This window comes from Bison bison, unplaced genomic scaffold, assembly GCF_000754665.1.
Source record: "Bison bison bison isolate TAMUID 2011002044 unplaced genomic scaffold, Bison_UMD1.0 scf7180017864538, whole genome shotgun sequence".
In the NCBI taxonomy this organism is placed as follows: domain Eukaryota; kingdom Metazoa; phylum Chordata; class Mammalia; order Artiodactyla; family Bovidae; genus Bison; species Bison bison.
This window is the reverse complement of record NW_011495086.1, coordinates 2,305,749-2,323,096: the sequence shown is the minus strand read 5'-3', so window position 1 is coordinate 2,323,096 and position 17,348 is coordinate 2,305,749. Positions and strand designations below refer to the sequence as shown.

The 17,348-nt window shown below is 36.8% G+C and overlaps 1 protein-coding gene across 1 annotated transcript in view; it reads left to right on the top strand.

The window, feature by feature from the left end:
- CDH18 (cadherin 18, type 2) overlaps positions 1-17,348 on the top strand; it is a 597,814-nt gene that overhangs the window by 328,511 nt on the left and 251,955 nt on the right. The gene's annotated exons all lie outside the window — the stretch shown is intronic.

Sequence of the window (17,348 nt, the reverse complement as noted above, 5' to 3'; positions counted from 1 at the left end):
GAGATGCTATGGACAAGCTTACTACAATGGTTAATGGCATTAGATTGCTAGGAGGATTGTCATTGTCACGTTTGCAGGAAGGCGCCTTCTTTCTTTCCCTGGTGTGCTCCAACACAAAGTACACTGGGCAGGGGGAGACCTCAGACACCCTGTCTTAACCCTTTAAATTCCCATAACTTAAGAAGAAAACAGTGAAGAAGGTGTAAAGATACAGATATGTAAATGAAGAATTGCACATATATATCTGTGTATATACCCACATATTATATGCATTATAATTATAAAATAAATGAGATAAATAAAAATTGGGATATAATAAAAATAAATAATATAATGTGACCTAGAGTGAGCATGCAAGCTCTTATGTTAATAGTACCAAGGTACTACTAAATATTTAGAAGTAAATATGTTTATCAGCCTAGTAATCAAAATTCTGGGACAAAATTATATACATATATTTATTTTGTTCTGATAGGATACTTCAGAATTCTATTTTCAGAATAGAAAATATTTTTTACTGAGATATATTTGAAGTGTAAACGCTGTGTAATTAAAAGGGTACAGCATGCTGACTTAATGCATGCCTGTATTGTAATATGATTGACATGTAGTGATAAACATTTTTAAGCCAACTCATTATTTGACAATAGTGTTTCTCATTTTGTGGTAATTTCCCAGTAACCATGATTGTTTTATATATAAAAGATGTGTATTTCTCACTTTAAATATGCATCATCCTGGAGGAAGGAATCAAGGAGACTATGTTCCAGTTACCTTGTCTGAGGCTTACACACACACAAACACACATGTATGCATGCATACATGTGCACACATACAGTTTATTCCATTAACTGTCCTTTTAGAGAGCCAAATGTTTATTTATATATACATGTTATATTTACTTAATAGAGTATTTCTAGACTATAGACATCTTATATGGATTTCAAAACTTACCACACACTTGAACTTCTTTAAAACCAAATAATAATTCTGTGTGCTTGTATACATCTGAATATCTGTCTGAATGTCTGCCTGTGTTGGTGTGAGTATATGCAGATATGTATATGGGGGTGTGTGTGTGTGTGGTGTGTGCATGTTTACTTTGGACAAAGAAAGCAGGCCAATGTGGATAAAAGCTGACCAGTGTTGAACTCTTCTGTTGCTTGTTTTTTAGTGAAGCAAATATATCAAACACAGAATTCAAATAAAAGTTGCATTTGGTTGTACATATTTATTATGGATTAATTAAGTCCTTCAGGAAACAAAAATGATTATCTGAGATATAAATAGGCTGCTATTAAGGTTCTGCTCTATTGAAATGATCCTTGCTCTTATAATTTTTGCTCTTTTATTTAAAAAAAAATATTTATTGAATGAAATGTATGCCTCCATATTGATATGTTTTAATTTCAATATTGTATTGGCTGAAACATCAGGGAAGTCTATGCATATGTCTTCTGCTATCAAGATTGTTTAAATATGCAAATCTCTTGGACTGGTTGTCTTCACAAAGTGCTAAGAGGGATTATAAAACAAAATGCTCAGTGTTCTCTTCAAAGCTAAGATGTTTTTGGTAATTTAAGCTTAAGAGATCTATTATAATGCAATTAAACATCCTTAGAACTAATGAATTTGGTGGAAATTGTTCCTTAAATAACTGGAATAAAACACATACAAACATCCTTAAAAGTAAAGAATCAGTTGTTATAAATGAGATATTATATAAGAAAATTGGATGAGTAGTTACTTTAAAATGTACAGTTTAATAGTAATACTTTAATTCTATCCTCTCATTTAGCATGATTATAACATTTTCAGTTAGTCCATTCAAAGAAGAATAATTATAATGCAGCTGAACTTTTGTATTCAAATAGAGTTGTGAGTGCTTATGGTTAAGATCAGAACTTTGGATTGCCTTATTTCCATTGTGTTAAAAGGTATATTGGCTTCCCTGGTGACTCAGCTGGTAAGAAATCTGCCTGCAATGCAGGAGACCTGAGTTCGATCCCTGGGTTGGGAAGATTTCCTGGAGAAGGGAAAGGCTTACCTATACCGGTATTCTGGCCTGGAGAATTCCTTGGGCTATGTAGTCCATGGGGTTACAAAGAGTTGGACACGACTGAGCAACTTTCACTTCATCTTATACTATGACATTTCTAGTTAGTCCTTTCAACGAAGACTAATTATAATGCAGCAGAACTTTTGTATTCAAATAGAGCTGTGAGTGCTTATGGTTAAGATTCGTGGCTCTTGAATTATTATACTATAGATAATTTGTTTAATAAGGTATGCATTGTTTTCTACTGAATCTCGTTAATCAACATGATGAAACATAAATCTTGTGAATAATTTATTGCTTCAAATAAGTTTTGTTTTTGTTATTTCATATTGCTTGCTTAATATGGAACAACAACAGGAGAATACTTCTTAATGATTGATTTAATATTAACTACTTTTTGAAAGATCAGAAAACTGAAAAATTAACAAAGATGACAATGAATTGTAAAAAGCATATAATATTTCTAGCCACATATATGTAGAAATTGTGTTAATGTAGGCTTTATGAAGATGTTGTTGTTTTTTCATTGCTAAGTCAAGTCTGACTCTTTGCCACCCCATGGACTGTTAGGCTCCTGTTAGGCTCCCTGCTAGGCTCCTCTGTCCATGAGATTTCCCAGGCAACAATACTGGAGTGGGTAGCCATTTCCTTCTCCAAGGGATCTTCCCAATCCAGATATTGAACCCATGTCTCCTGCATTCCAGGAGGATTCTTTATTGACGAGCTACCAGAGAAGCCCCATTTATGAGGATGGTGGTGGTGGTATAGTCGTTAAGTCATGTCAGACTCTTGCAACCCCGTGGAATATGGCTTGCCAGGCTCCTTTGTCTATGGGATTCTCCAGGCAAGAATACTGGAGTGGGTTGCCATTTCCTTCTCCAGGGGATTTTCCCAACCCAGGAACCTAACCCAGGTCTCCTGCATTGCAGGCAGATTCTTTACTGACTGAACTACAAGGGAAGCATTCTACTTAAACATTTTCATTTAATTCAGCAAAGAAAACTTTTAGAGTTATTATATGAAGAACTGTTTTAATGCTTATGAAAAGTCCTAACCCTAAACTGAGTATTATGAAGAAGGCAGCTGAGTAAGAAAGCCATATTAAGTGCTCAGAGAACTAAAGTAAAGAGAAATTTTGGCTAATGCTTGTTTATTAGGTTCAGTTCAGTTCAGTCGCTCAGCTGTATCCAACTCTTTGCAGCCCCATGGACTGTGGCACGCCAGGCCTCCCTGTCCATCACCAACTCCCGAAGTTTGCTGAAATTCACATCCATTGAGTCAGTGATGCCATCCAACCATCTCATTCTCTGTTGTCTCCTTCTCCTTCTGCCTTCAATTGTTCCCAGAAACAGCTTCTTTTCAAATGAGTCAGTTGTTCACATCAGGTTCCCAGAGTATTGGAGTTTCAGCTTCAGCATCAGTCCTTCCAATGAATATTCAGAACTGATTTCTTTTAGGATGGACTGTTTGCATCTCCTTGCAGTCCAAGGGACTCTCAAGAGTCTTCTCCAACACCACAGTTCAAAGGCATCAATTCTTCAGTGCTCAACATTCTTTATAGTCCAACTCTCACATCCACACGTGACTACTGGAAAAACCATAGCTTTGACTAGATGGAGCTTTGTTGGCAAAGTAATGTCTCTGCCTTTTAATATGCAGTGTAGATTGGTTATAACTTTTCTTCCAGGCTGCAGTTACCATCTGCAGTAATTTTGGAGCCCCCCCAAAAAATAAAGTCTGTCACTGTTTCCACCATTTCCCAGTCTACTTGCCATGAAGTGATGGGACCAGATGCCGTGATCTTAGTTTTCTGGATGTTGAGCTTTAAGCCAACTTTTTCACTCTCCTCTTTCATTTTCATCAAGAGGCTCTTTAGCACTTCTTCACGTTCTGCCCTAAGGGTTGTGTTATCTGCATATCTGAAGTTATTAATATTTCTCCCAGCATTCTTGATTCCAGCTTGTGCTTCATCTAGCCTAGTGTTTCTCATGATGTACTCTGCATATAAGTTAAATAAGCAGGGTGACAATACACAGCCTTGACGTACTCCTTTTCCTATTTGGAACCAGACTGTTGTTCCATGTTCAGTTCTAACTGTTGCTTCCTGACCTGTATACAGATTTCTCAGGAGGCAGGTCAGGTGGTCTGGTATTCCCATCTCTTTAAGAATTTTCACAGTTTTTTGCGATCCACAATAGTCAATAAAGCAGAAATAGATGGTTTTCTGGAACTTTCTTGCTTTTACGATGATCCAATGGATGTTGGCAATTTGACCTCTGGTTCCTGTGCCTTTTCTAATTCCAGCTTGAATATCTGGAAGTTCACAGTTCACATACTGTTGAAGCCTGGCTTGGAGAATTTTGAGCATTACTTTACTAGTGTGTGAGATGAATGCCGTCGTGTGGTCATTTGAACATTCTTTGGCATTGTCTTTCTTTGGGATTGGAATGAAAACTGCCCTTTTTCAGTCCTGTGGCCACTGCTGAGTTTTCCAAATTTGTTGGCATATTGAGTGCAGCACTTTCACAGCCTCATCTTTTAGGATTTGAAAAAGCTCAACTTGAATTCCATCACCTTCACTAGCTTTGTTCGTAGTGATGCCTCCTGAGGCCCACTTGACTTTGCATCCAGGATGTCTGGCTCTAGGTGAGTGATCACACCAGCATGATTATCTGGGTTGTGAAGATTTTTTTTTTTTTTGTATAGTTCTTCTGTGTATTCTTGCCACCTCTTAATATCTTCTGCTTCTGTTAGGTCCATACCATTTCTGTCGTTTATTGTGCCCATCTTTGCATGAAATGTTCCCTTGGTATCTCTCATTTTCTTTATAGCTATCTAGACTTTCCAATTCTATTGTTTTCCTCTGTTTCTTTGCATTGATCACTGAGGAAGTCTTTATCACTCCTTGCTATTCTTTAGAACTCTGCATTCATATGGGTATATCTTTCCTTTTCTCATTTGCCTTTCATTTCTCTTCTATTCACATCTATTTGCAAGACCTCTTCAGACAACCGTTTTGCCTTTTTGCATTTCTTTTCCTTGGAGATGATCTTGATCTCTGCCTTTTTTACAGTGTCAGGAACCTCCTTCCACAGTTTTTCATGCGCTCTATCATATCTAATCCCTTGAATCTATTTTTTGCTTCCACTGTATAATTGTAAGAGATTTGATTTAGGTCATACCTGAATGGTCCAGTGGTTTTGCCGACTTTTTTCAATTTAAGTCTGAATTTGGCAATAAGGAGTTCATGGTCTGTGCCACAGTCAACTCCTGGTCTGTGACTGTGACTTGTTTAATGACACAACTCAAATATCATTCCTATTCAAATTAATATAGTGCCAACTACATTAAAAATAAATCAATATGTTCAAAGATTCTTCACATCTTTACAAAGTATCAAATTTATGTCAGATGGTTGTAGTGGAAGCTTAATAATTGAGTTACTACAAAAGATTAGTTCCCTTGACTTAGGTCAAAGACAAAACCAAGAATCTATCATGTCTCTTTCTAGGGTCTTAGAATGAAGGATTCACAAAGGGCAGGTATGAGGTTTTTAACTGAGAATGCACATCTCTAAATAATTGTAGTATTAGTAGCCACTTGATTTTTTCCACTAGCTGTTTCATTGTCAATAACTTATGAATTATTTCTCGATTTTTTAAAAGCTGATTCATATATATTAAATTATGTCTGTGCCTGTTTACAGAGAAATGTGTTGAATCTTCCTTATGGTCAATTTAGGAAACATGAAAACCTGGATTAAAATATGATATCAGGAAAACAGGGATATGTAGTTTACAAAATCCAATTTAAGTTTTACCACAGTTGCTTACAGTGCTAGCAATGATGACTACCAGCTCTTTTGACTATTAACATGAACCATAAATCAGTGATTGTCAATGATGGAGTCTGCATAAATGGTACTTACAGTGGTTTTTCGCCACACAACTAAAATAAAGACTATTGAGACATTTATGCATTATAGTATATAGATCAGCTATACTTTAAATTGTGAATAATTTTCATACAACATTTATGAATTTTTCTTGTTATAATGAATATTTAATTAGAAAATATAGTTACTTTAAATATCGCTGTTGATAAATGCTACTTCTAATTTTTTAGGTACATACAGTAGAAAGACTAGAAAGACTACCTTTTAGTTATATACATAGAGCATACTAGATTTTTTCAACACTTCTAGCTTATTTTTGTACTTGAACATTTCTGTGACATGATGTTAAAAAAGGACGGACATTGGGTTTCAAATCTCTTGTCAGTCAAACCTTTCTGAATTAATGACATCCATTCCACAGGGAACAAAGCAGTTGACATCAAGTAAAATGCACTACTACACCTAGTGATGGCTATTGGTTCTGAAGGCGCACATAATATCATTATTTATTTTTAAAAGGCATTATTGTAAATTTAATAAAGTAAGAGGGACATCCTGGCTTTACAGTAGTTAAGACTCTGTGGTTCCAGTGCAGGGAATGCAGGTTCGATCCCTGGTCAGGTAACTGAGATCCCACATGCTGTGCAGTGTGCTAAAAAAAAAAGACATGAAAAAATAAAGATGTAACTGGCCTTCCTCTGAAAAAAAAAAAAAGTTATCTTATAGTTTAGTTTATATAGAGAAGTAACACATATTTATTTGTTTTCCAAAATATCAAAGTTTATTCCCAAATTGCTTGGAGATACTTCCTGGTCAAATCCTAGGATGTACTTAGTGTCATAGTAAATTGATCAGTCTACATAAATTTTATGCTCCCATTTACTTGTATCTATGTACCATAATGATAATACCTGTTCCAGCTAGGAAAGTAATGCAGTGCTCTCAGTTAATCCAGACACTGGAAAAGCATCATTACTCAGTAAAGTTCTCTCATTTTTCTCCCTTTAATATTGGGGAGAATTTCCAAAATTACTACAAAGCTCACTGTAATGAATTTGAGTCTTATCTGAAACAGAAAAAAAAATGATTTCATATGGAATATTTTTTACTCCAAATAACTATACAAAATTGTAAAAGTGTTCCACTAAAAGAGTGTTCTACTATTAAATTTTATGTCTTTAAATTTCTTTCCAAAATTTCAAGGAAAATTATTTATATGAATATTATTAATAGAAGAAATATACTTTTAGAAAATGTGGAATGGTAATTTAAAGCTAGCCATTTAGCTATGCAAAGAATTAGAGGAAAACAACAGAAGGGGAAAGACTTCTCAGAAGTGGAAAGAAATCTTTTCAAGAAAATTGGAAATATCCAAGGAAAGTTTCATCCAAAGATCTGCACAGTAAAGGACAGAAATGGTAAAGACCTAATAGTAGCAGAAAGGCTCAAGATGAGATGGAAAGAGCACACAAAAGACGGAAAGAATAAGCACAAAAAAGATCTTAATGACCCGAATAATCAGGATTGTGTGGTTAGTAACCCAGAGCTAGACATTCTGAAGTGTGAAGTCAGGTGGGCCTTAGGAAGAACTGCTGCCAAAAAAGCCTGTGGAGGTGATGGGATTCCAGCAGCGCCATTCAAATTCTTAAAAGATGATACTATCAAAGTGCTGCACTCAATATGACAGCAAATTTGGAAGACCCAGCAGTGGCCACAGGACTGGAAAAGGTCAATCTTCAACTCAGTTCCCAAGAAGGGCATTATTAAAAATATTCAAACCATCAGACAGTTGCATTCATCTCCCGTGGTAGTAGGTTATGCTCAAAATCCTGTATGCTAGGTTTCAGCATTACGTGAACCAAGAACTTTCAGATGTTCAAGCTGGGTTTAGAAAAGGCAGAGGAATCAAAGATCAAATTGCCAGCTTTTGGTGGATCACAGAGAAAACAAGGGAATTCAAAAAAAAATCTACCTCTGTTTAACTAACTATGCTAAAGCCTTTGACTGTGTGTGGGTCATAACAAACTGTGGAAAACTCTTACAGAGATGGGAATACCAGATTATCTTACCTGTCTTCTGAGAAACCAGTATGCCAGTCAAGAAGCAACAGTTAGAACCATGTATGGAACAACTAAGTGGTTCAGGATTGAGAAAGGACATGCATGTTTATTGTCACCCTGTTTATTTAACTTATACACAGAGCACATAATGTGAAATACCAGGCTGGATGAGTTATAAGTTGGAATCAAAATTGCCAGGAAAAATATCAACAACCTCAGATACGCAGATGATACCACTCTAATGCCAGAAAGTGGAGAGAAACTAAAGAGCCTCTTGATGAGGGTGAAGGAGGAGAGTGAAAAAGCCAACTTAAAACTAATTTTTTTTTTTTTTTTTTAAGTAAGATCATGGCATCTGGTCCCATTACTTCATGGCAAATAGAATGGGAAATGGTGTGAACAGTGACAGATTTCCTCTTCTTGGGCCCTGAAATCACTGCAGATGGTGACTGCAGCCTTGGAATTAGAAAATGAGTGTTTCTTGGCAGGAAGGCTATGACAAACCTAGACAGTGTGTTAAAAACAAAGACATCACTCTGCCAACAAAGGTCTGTATAGTCAAGGCCATGGTCTTGTCAGTAGTCATGCACGGTTGTGAGAGATGGACCATAAAGAAGGCAGAGTGCTGAAGAATTGATGCTTTCCAATTGTGGTGCTGGAGAAGACTCTTGAGATTCCTTTGGACAGCAAGAAGATCAAACCAGTCAATCTTTAAGGAAATCAACCCTGAATATTCATTAGAAGGACTGCTGGTGAAGCTGAATCTCCAATACCCTGGCCACATACTGTGAAGAGCTGACTCACTGAAAAAGATAATAATGCTGGGAAAGATCGAAGGCAGAAGGAGAAGGAGACGACAGAGGTTGAGATGGTTAGATGATATCACTGATGCAATGGACAGGAACTTGGGCAACTCCAGGAGATTGTGAGGGATGGGGAAGCCTAGTGTGCTGCAGTCCATGAGGTCATGAAGAGTCGGTCATGACTGGGCGACTGAACAACAATTTAAAGAGGAATAAGTTAGACAAAGTAACTAGTCTTTTAACTTTAGATATGACTGTCCCAATGCAGAATAGTGTCTCTAGATGAGGCAAAGTGTCACACGTTCTATGAAATAATTATCACTAACACATAGGTCTTAACGAACAATAGCTTTGATTCTCAAAAATGACCTTTTCTTAACTTCTTATATCAGAAATCAATCAGCTATAAAAAAAAAAAAAAAAGCACTTAGTGGAGGGCCTCAATAATTTTCCTAGAATGTAACTGAAAACAAGATTTATAACAGTCTTCAGTCTGTATGATATAATTACATCAACAATTTTCATCCTATTTAGTCTCTATATTTAACTTCAAATTTATCTCATTTCACAAATGAACAAATAAAATGTTTGTAGGAAGGTATTATGTATGCTTGGATAAAAGAGGTAAAGCCTCTTAAATATTCTGTGTGCATGGACTAGGTTGCTTCAGTCTCGTCTGCCTCTTTGTGACCCTATGGACTGTAGGCTGCCAGGCTCCTATGTATGTGGGATTCTCCAGGATAGAATATTGAAATAGGTTGCCATGCCCTCCTCCAGGGGATCTTCCCTACTCAAGGATCCAACCGTATCACTTACTTCTCCTGCATTCACAGGCAGATTACCACTAGTGCCACATGGAAGCCCCATTTTTCATAATTCTATAAGAAACCTACTTGAATATGGTTTTTTCCCAATGAAATATTCTATATTTATTAATAACTAAGAAGTTAAAATATGTAAGTTATGCTTCACAATATCTACAGAACATAGACTATTCTGCAGTATAATATGTTTTATCATTTTTTTTCCTTTGTAACATCCCTAAGTCAAATAATGATAATAAGCATGTACAAATTATTCTAGATATATTTTCAAATCATTTTGCTATGATTGAGTACATAATGCCCCAAAATATTATTTGGTAATCCCAATGCTAGATAATATGTTACTCTTAGAGAAAAATATAATATACTCATTCAAAACTGTGCCATATTATCAAATTACTGAAAGAAATATTGTCCTATTTGTCTTCTATAGGGAAGAATTCTAAATATTGCCTGAATTTCAGCAGACTCTATGGTATTTAACAAAACATGCAGGCCATTTATAAAGCATTTAGGAAAGAGTTAATGCACTATGGTAGACACAAGTGGTTGTCCACTCAATATTAATTTCTTATTTTGCTGATCCTATCAGAATCCTGATTTTCTCAGTATAGCGACATAACTCAGTTAAAAAGTTACATTTCCCAGCCTGCCTTCAGCTTCTGTGACCCAGTTCTGGTCAGTGAGACAAAAAGAAAAGACCACCAGGAGGTACTAGGAAGGTTTTGATATCTCTATACATGTGCCAGGGGTTCCTCTTTCAGCCTTTGCATCTTCTAGATTTAAGCACATAGCTAATCGTTGGCAGTACAGTAGTTATTTTGTGATCATGCAACAAGTACACAAGGTGAAAATCACACGCAAAAGATTGCTGAGTAATAGGTTGGCAGGGTAGTCACTCTGGTTAGGTTATTTTTATGTATAGGCCCATACAATTCTGGTAGTTGATCATCATGAAATGTGTTTTGCAGGATGATAAATCAGCTTGACAGCACAATGCACTGCCCAGGGAGGTGTAGAGCATGTTCCCCAAGAAGACTTTTATTCCTGTCAATCCAAAATCCATGATCCACAGAAAGCATATTGTTCTCTGTATATGAGTAGCCATTTTACAGTTTGAGAACCAGTGCTAAACTGGAAAAGGAAATTTGTCATGCTGACTTAATATCAAAAGTTATACTAATTGTTGATATTTATGAGATCAGAGAATGGAACCAAAGGTAGTTTTCTTTTATACTCCATTGGGAATGCATATTTGAAAAACAAAATTACTATCATCTTGAAGTTGCAAGATCTTCCTGTTTAAAAATAAAAACTGAACTATCAGTTCAGTTTAGTTCAGTTGCTCAGTCATGTCCGACATTTTGTGACCCCGTGAACCGCAGCACACCAGGCCTCCCTGTCCATCACCAACTCCTGGAGTCCACCCAAACCCATATCCATTGATTCGGTGATGCCATCCAACCATCTCATCTTCCGTCGTCCCCTTCTCCTCCTGCTCTCAATCTTTCCCAGCATCAGGGTCTTTTCCAATAAGTCAGTTGTTCGCATCAGGTGGCCAAAGTATTGGAGTTTCAGCTTCAACATCAGTCCTACCAGTGGACACCCAGGACTGATCTCCTTTAGGATGGACTGGTTGGATCTCCTTGCAGTCTAAGGGACTCTCAAGAGTCTTCTCCAACACCACAGTTCAAAAGCATCAATTCTTCAGTGCTCAACTTTCTTTATAGTCCAATTCTCATGTCTATACATGACCACTGGAAAAACCATAGCCTTGACTAGATGGACTTTTGTTGACAAAGTAATGTCTCTGCTTTTTAATATGCTGTGTAGTTTGGTCATAACTTTCCTTCCAAGGAGTAAGTGTCTTTTAATTTCATGGCTGCAAATCACCATCTGCAGTGATTTTGGAGCCCAGAAAAATACAGTCAGCCACTGTTTCCACTGTTTTCCCATCTATTTGCCATGAAATGATGGGACCAGATGCCATGATCTTAGTTTTCTGAATGTTGAGCTTTAAGCCAACTTTTTCACTCTCCTCTTTCACTTTTATCAAGAGGCTCTTTAGTTCTTCTTCACTTTCTGCCATAAGGGTGGTGTCATCTGCATATCTGAGGTTATTGATGTTTTTCCCAGCAATCTTGATTCTAGCTTGTGCTTCTTCTAGCCCAGCGTTTCTCATGATGTACTATGCATATAAGTTAAATAAACAAGGTGACAATATACAGCCTTGATGGACTCCTTTTCCCATTTGGAACCAGTCTGTTGTTCCATGTCCAGTTCTAACTGTTGCTTCCTGACCTGCATATAGGTTTCTCAAGAGACAGGTCTGATAACTCTCCTTCTCAGTAGCAATGATATCATCATATCCTATTGACATGAATAAAAGTAATAACATCTGTTCAGATGAATTGCTTTGTATACAGTTCTCTTGAAAAAAGTCATAGATTAGTGTTCTGTGTTAGTCAGTTGAACTGTTTGTTGTAGCCTTAGATGGATCTATATAATTGAACTGGCTTAAATTGAACACTTAAGTAAATTTCATGGCATGTAAATTAAACTTAAATAAAGCTAAACAAGCAGACAAAGAAATGAATTGAATATGCTTTTTCACAATTATTAACTTCTTGTAACAAAATTTACCAGCTATTACCAGGAAGGAGGGAAATAATCTCATTGACTATAAAATGTAAATAAATAATAGGAAATGATAGGAATCTGTGTTGGTTAATTAAAGCATGTTTTATACCATTTCTTCCTGTTTTAAAAAAAAATCACACAGGTTTATCTTGTTTTGTACTTCACTCTGTGTATGCTGATTCTCAATAGTGACTGTTGCAGAAAAGGTCAGAAATTAATATATTGGTATCTCGAGTCCTATTAGCTCCATGATAATTAAGTTTTGAACATTGAATAGATGGTTGACAGAAAGTATTCCAGTTGTTTTGTTTAGACTGTGAACCTAAATAAGCACCATCTGTGGAGAACAATCACCAAGCAATTCAATTTTCATCCATATATTTATATCTATTCTAAGAGGCTATTTATTCCCCAGAAATATACTACCATTCCATTGACTCCCTTAAGATTTTCCCCTAATCAAATATCTTAGATATTTAAAATGAAATCTAGACTGCCTTAGCATAATATTATTTCTGTCTTCTGTCTGTCTATGTATCTATCTCCCATCAACCTCTGTATTTCAGCCAAGTATGATTTGTGCATTTTTTTCGAGTTAGACTATTATTCCCTTCAGGCTAATCCTTCCAAGGCAGACTCCTCCAATTCTGGTTGGTTCCCTGTACTCTTTAGTCAGAACTAACTTCTTTGATCTTTACACTCCCTCTTTATAGATCTCATAAAAGATGAAAAATATAACTTCTGCTCACGTATTACTTTTCCTCTACTTTGAGAGCTCCCTTTTTATAAATCTAATAAATTTGAGATGTAAAACTGTGTAAGTTAAAGATATACATTGTGTCACTTTGATACATTTACCTATTGTAATATGATTGTAATACAGTGATATTTGTCACATTATGTAAATATGGTGCTATGGTATCTATATTCAGTATCCTGTGCATTGCATTCTCCAGGGCTTATTTATTTACTACTTGGTATAAATTTGTACTCTTAAAGATGATCAATCTTATCCCCTCCACTCCCCCATCCCCTGGTGACCACCACTTTACTCTCTGTCTTTTACAAATTCCATGTTTTTAGATTTTACACATAAATGATATCATAACAGCTCTTTTAATGTGTGGACATGACCATGTTTTTGTTGCTCTCCAAACCAGATCCCACATAGTGCCTTATTCTTGGAAATATGTTTCTAATATCTTTACTGAGGAAATATCTAACTTTAACTATAAATTAAGTTTATAAAAATTTGGTAGAAAAATGATCTATTTTTATTAGAAATTTGATTTTTGTGGTAATTATTGGGCTTCCCTGATAGTTCAGTTGGTAAAGAATCTGTCTACAATGCAGGAGACCCCAGTTCGATTCCTGGGTTAGGGAAATCCACTGGAGAGAGCATAGGCTACCCACTCCAGTATTCTTGGGCTTTCTTTGTGGCTCAGCTGGTAAAGAATCCGCCTGCAATGTGGGAGTCCTGGGTTCAATCCCTGGGTTAGGAAGATCCTCCTGGAGAAGGGGAAGGCTACCCACTCCAGTATTCTGGCCTGGAAAACTCCATGGGCTGTATAATCCATGGAGTCACAAAGAGTTGGACATGACTGAGCATCATGTAATATGTAAAAAAAAATTACAAGTTTAATTTTTTGTAATTATTATTATTTTTATTATATTTCCTAACATATGCTCCATCTTTGGTCTTCTATAAACACCTTTTTATTATTATTTTTTTCTATTCCTGTCAGTCAGGTAACCTTCTAGTTTATGATCCTTTTCAAAGGAATCTCAGGAATGAGATTGTATCTCAGGAATGAATATGTAGCTGCTGTTAGAAAACTATTGTAACTGCTGTTAGAAGACCAAGTATTTGAGGGCATCACCATAAAAAAAAATCATTAGTGAGTTGCAAAATAACAGAGAAAATTATTCCTGAGAAATGAAAACATGTTTTACATGTATATAGTTGAAAAATGAATTCCTAAAATTGAAACTCCTTGATAATTTCCATTACTCATCTTTATGTCTTCCATAATGATTCTAGCAGGATTCCCAGGTGTCTCAGTGGTAAAGAATCCACCTGCCAATGCAGGAACTGAAGGATACACAGGTTCGATCCCTGGATCAGGAAGATCCCGGGGAGGAGGATATGGCAACTGCTTTGGTATACTTGCTGGGAAAATCCTATGGACAGAGGAAACTGGCTGGCTACAGTCCGGGAGGTTGCGAAGAGTCAGACAATGCTGAGCAACTATGCACAAAAATGCACAAATGATTCGCGTGTCATGTAACAAGTACATGACAACACTGTATTTATAGAAATATGATTCATGAAGTATGGTTTCCAAAATAACCCGAGTTTCTATGTAACTCTCATTGTATGTTATTACCATAATTTAACATAATTATTTTATTTTTCCAAAATGTTCTTCTCTTTCACTTATTGAATTTAGACAGGTTGAACATATGGATCAGAAAAGAATAATTAAATTATGGTCTTTAATATTCATTTTTTTCTGTTTTTTTTTTTTTCCTTTCTCTCATTTTCTTTTCCTTTGATCTTATGTGCCTACTTCTTCCAACCTTTTTCAATAAGCCTGTCTTTTAAATGTGAGATAAATGGCTAAAGCTGCCATTCCCTGCAGAGTGGGAAGAAAACTGCTGTCCCCGGTATTCTTCTGAAGTTTCAAATAGAAGCAGGGAAGAAGCCTCTTCTCTGATTTCTAGGTCCCAACTCCAAGTTTAGTTTTTAGGGCTACTGTCTTCAGTCTACTTCTACTGGAGAACAAAATCACCACTTCTTCATTACCCAAAATCTGCTGACATAGGATCCTGGAGGAACTAGAACTTTTTGAAGGTTGAGGAAGTGCGGGAGGTAATTATGACTCATGTCAAAAGAAATCAACTTGAAACAGAAAAATAAATATTCCAAAGTCTTCATTAATCTGTCTCATTGGAAATTTCAACTGCAATTTTATTTCAAAGGAGCCCCATCTCCCTCACTCTTTGAGCCGTTTTTTCTGTTGTTGTTGTTTATTTGTTTCTATCTTCTCAATACCTTTGAATGTTCCACAGAAATGAGATTTTTTTAAATTATGCAGATAAATACATATCTTTTTTTTTTTTACACTTTTATTCATCTGACACCTACAAGGAGGTCTACCCCTTCTCAAAGTAACAATACAGTATGGATTGTTTTCTTCTAAGAGAAGATGCAGGTTGATCCTGGGTTGGAAACATTCACTGATGAACGGAATGGCTACCCACTCCAGTATTCTTGCCTGGGAAATTGAATGGACAGAGCAGCCTGGTGGGCTACAGTTCATGGAGTCACAAAGAATTGAACACAACAGAGTGCACGCAGACCACGATCAGTCAGTCAGGTCAGTCACTCAGTCCTGTCTGAGTCGTTGTGACCCCATGGACTGCAGCACGCCAGGCTTCCTTGTCCATCACCAACTCCCGGAGCTTGCTCAAACTCCTGTCCAGCAACTCTGTGATGCTATCTAGCCATCTCATCCTCTGTCGTCCCCTTCTCCTCCCGCCTTCAAACTTGCCCAGCATCAGTGTCTTTTCCATTGAGTCAGTTGTTCGGATCAGGTGGCCAAAGTATTGGAGTTTCAGCTTCAGCATCAGTCCTTCCATTGAATATTCAGTACTGATTTCCCTTAGTATGGACTGGTTAAATCTCCTTGCAGTCCAAGACACACACACACACACACGCACACACAAAAGAGAAGAAAACAGAAGACAGAAAATTTCTAAGAGAAGACACTGTCCTTCTCTCACAGAGACATGTGTTAGCCTTCTTTTAAAACGTATACATTTCCCATTTTGTTAATGAAATATTTCACCAAATATGCATGACTTAGACCTTTTATTATCTTAGCAATATTTCTCATCCTTTTCTGTATCTACTACCAGTTATTTTTATTTACAATAATTTACTCACTACAATCATTATTTGTCCTCTTTGTATTTCTTGATCCTTGCTTGTTTCGTTCTTCACTTTTTTCATTTTTCCCCTCACTGGATTGCTCCACTTCAGTCAGTAAAATTTCATATGCTTTTATTTAAAAAGGATTTTGTAAATTTTTCTCTTAATCTGGTGTTAACTAAAGAGTTTCACAGAATGAGAATTATAAAGAAACTGCTATGATCTCTGGGGAGGCCTTACAAATAGCTGTGAAAAGAAGAGAAGCAAAAAGCAAAGGAGAAAAGGAAAGATATAAACATCTGAATGCAGAATTCCAAAGAATAGCAAGAAGAGATAAGAAAGCCTTCTTCAGGGATCAATGCAAAGAAATAGAGGAAAACAACAGAATGGGAAAGACTAGGGATCTCTTCCGGAGAAGGCAATGGCACCCCACTCCAGTACTCTTGCCTGGAAAATCCCATGGGCAGAGGAGCCTGGTAGGCTGCAGTCTATGGGTCGCTCAGAGTCGGACACAACTGAGCGACTTCACTTTCACTTTCCATTTTCATGCATTAGAGAAGGAAATGGCAACCCATTCCAGTGTTCTTGCCTGGAGAATCCCGGGGACGAGGGAGCCTGCTTGGCTGCCATCTCAGGGGTCGCACAGAGTCGGACACGACTGAAGCAACTTAGCAGCAGCAGCAGGGATCTCTTCAAGAAAATTAGAGATACCAAAGGAACATTTCATGCAAAGATGAGCTCGATAAAGGACATAAATGATATGGACCTAACAGAAGCAGAAGATATTAAGAGATGGCAAGAATACACAGAAGAACTGTACAAAAAAGATCTTCATGACCCAGATAATTACGATGGTGTGATCACTGACCTAGAGCCAGACATCCTGGAATGTGAAGTCAAGTGGGCCTTAGAAAGCATCACTACGAACAAAGCTAGTGGAGGTAATATAATTCCAGTTGAGCTATTCCAAATCCTGAAAGATGATGCTGTGAAAGTGCTGCACTCAATATGCCAGCAAATTTGGAAAACTCAGCAGTGGCCACAGGACTGGAAAAGGTCAGTTTTCATTCCAATCCCAAAGAAAGGCAATGCCAAAGAATGCTCAAACTACCGCACAAGTGCACTCATCTCAC